Here is a 2,943-nt window from a genome sequence, read left to right as displayed (position 1 = left end):
ATATAAGTTTATATTTTATTTGTCTGTGTTCTCTATTAATTTGTTAACTATTATAATATGTTAAAATGTAATTGCCTAGCTTGGAACGGGGTATGTACCCTTGTTAGCTGGGCAAAGTGAACGTAAAGTTGTATTTTGATAACGAGTGTAAATAAATAAATTTAAAAAAATTGTGGTGTATTTTTCATAAATTCCTTCCACCTGCTGACGGGCCTCTGAAATAGACGCTCAAATGATTGACAATATTTGTGAATTTATTTTATTAACAAAATATTGTTACGACGTTCTTCGTCTTTGTCCTCAGTGTCAATGTAAGCCGCATTGGACCGGGCCGCATTGTGCCGAAGCCCTACCAAACTGCAGATGTCAAAATGGCGGCACGTGCACTAAAAATGGCTGCGTATGCCGTCACCCGAACACAGGTATTTCATTCATATTTTTTCTTAACATTATTATAAATTATATGCGAATCGATTTTCCAGTTCTTTAGTAGGACATCTCCAAATAATGAGTTTAGCATTAATGAGAAAATAACTAACAATGTTTTGAGTATGTCCAAATGTTTGTAGACCGACTGTATTTGGGCATACTCAAAACATTTTTGATTAAACTAACTGGTATAAGAAGCATAACAATTTTAAAATCGTTTGCGTTGCCTAGTAGGTGAATTGATTCAGCCGGATGAATCCCACCCGCATTATGAAGGTTTCAGCTCTTTTATATATTCATATTTTTTCTCTTACAAACTATAATTAATAATAAAAATTATGTGACCTCACTGGGGTTACCCGTGCCGAAGACACTTAACAATATACTTTTTTTTAATATTTTTACATTTGAGAATAAACAAAGAAGACTTAATAAACAGAGATTAATTAACAAAATATTCAGACAGCTTTAAACACTATGTATTTATGTTTATAATTAATTTATGTACATCTATATTATTTATATTAAAAAACAACTAACCTAACATAAGCTTTACACTTGTGGAGCAGTTGATTCAATATTGGTTTGAGCGAATGAGACAATCAATTTTACTTCTACCTAGCTTTACTATCCATTTTTTTATAGCCTTTTTGAATATTTTCTCGCTACTAATTGTTTTAATAGATAGTGGAAGCAGGTTATAGATTTTAATTGAATAATACTCAAAATCCCTTTGCCCGAAAGTGGTATTAGTTTGTATTCGTTTAAGTTGTCCTTGTGTTGAGGATCTAGTGATTATATTGTTTGTATGTGATGTACTGTAGGGGTTATGTCTTTCATTTGAGTAAGAGTAGTTTTTGAATCTGTAAGCGAGTATTGTTTTAGAGTATAATTGTTCGGTGTCATAATTTGTGATTTGTGGAATATTTTTCAGTAGATGTCTGTATCGGGACTCTAAATATTATTTTAATTATGGATTTTACTTCATAAAAGTCAACAGATGGAAGAGTTGAGGAAATGTGGATTTTTGAACATAGGCAAAATGGTGAATGTTACTCATTGTGTAAAGTGACCACTCAAACTAGCCAATGACAGATCATAAGCCCTGTACTTCCTAGACTGCCTAGACTTCCATATTAATTTCTCAAAAATGTTTTTCCTCGATGTCGCAATTAATTTCAAATGACTGAACGTTGGTGATTTTCTCTAGGCGAGGAATGCGAGAAGTGCGGCAACGTGACGTGCCTGAATGGAGCCACTTGCACCGCTGGAAACGCAGGGGAGCGCTTCTGTGTCTGCCCGCCCGGTTGGACCGGACATCTCTGCAACGTGTCTGTCTGCCACAGATTCTGTGAAAAAAACGTATGTTGAATTCTACTGTATAAATAATATTTATTTATGTCTGGAATCTTGTATATTGCCAGTACTCTTAATCTTGTTAAATGTGTTTTTTTTTTTTTTTTACACGTACCTATTAAAGGCTGGAAAAAAAATTGAAAGTTGTTTTCAACAGTTTCATTTAATATCCTGACTAATTTTTCTATATGAGGCTGTTACAACTGTTTAAAAAAAAATAACTGTTTATTTATTTTTTTGACAAGTAACAGTTTAATTTTATGCGAAACTGTTTTAAATAATAACCGTTTTAAATTAACAGTTTTAAAAAAAAATACCAGCCCTACAGTGTAATAGGGAAATATCACGTTTATTTTTTACATTTTCAAACTAAAAAGGATCTATGAAATACTGTCCAGTATAAAAAATAAATTTTTGCTACTTAGTAGCATAAAAAATATTTTTAAATTTGTAATTATGAATTCCCACAAAAACGTTCATTGCATTGGCCACGCCCCTAATACGTCACGATTCATGTTCATTTTCAACTTTGTTCCAAACTATTCTAATTTTTATAGAACATCATCACGAATCTTGACGTCACAACTATGAATGCCAAACATGTCGCGTTTTTCTAGTGACATATTTTCAAAAATTTTAAGGTTATATTTGAAAACATTTCTCCAGAATAGCCATATTGATTTTGAACATACAATTAATTACTCTAAATCCATTTCATATATTCTTATCGGTTTTCGTAGTACGTGATATTTCCCTATTGTACCTGTGTATATTATAAAGAAATTAATATACCATTGTTAAATGGACTTAATACGTCTGTAAATGAATAAATCAAATCAGCAATAATATTAACATACGGTAATTTATTTATTTTTTCTTCAGGAGTTCTGCCGGATTGACGAGAAGGGAGCGCCATATTGCGACTGCCCCACGGACAGATCGGGCGTCCGCTGTCAGATGAACGTCTGCAAAGACTTTTGCAAGAATGGCGGTGAGTACTTCATTAATTTTTTATTTAACAATTTTCCATTACTTTGTTTCCTGAAATTGCTATGGATTCTTACATTTCGTCCGGCATTAACTGAAACTGCTAGGTATTGTTACATTTTCATCCTACATATTTGGAAACCACGGAGTATACTTACATGTTCTAAAACC

The 2,943-nt window shown here is 32.4% G+C and overlaps 1 long non-coding RNA gene across 1 annotated transcript; it reads left to right on the top strand.

The window, feature by feature from the left end:
- The first annotated feature begins 303 nt into the window (after positions 1-303).
- On the top strand, positions 304-2,738 carry LOC148270776 (uncharacterized). The gene is made up of 3 exons (XR_015825287.1): positions 304-422; positions 1,640-1,791; positions 2,668-2,738. It is a non-coding gene; the product is annotated as an uncharacterized LOC148270776 (long non-coding RNA).
- The last annotated feature ends 205 nt before the right edge of the window (positions 2,739-2,943 follow it).

The sequence above is a fragment of the Micrasema longulum genome, unplaced genomic scaffold (assembly GCF_059751315.1).
Source record: "Micrasema longulum isolate JH-2025_06_02 unplaced genomic scaffold, ASM5975131v1 h1tg003413l, whole genome shotgun sequence".
Lineage (NCBI taxonomy): Eukaryota > Metazoa > Arthropoda > Insecta > Trichoptera > Brachycentridae > Micrasema > Micrasema longulum.
This window is presented reverse-complemented; position numbering and strand designations above follow the sequence as displayed.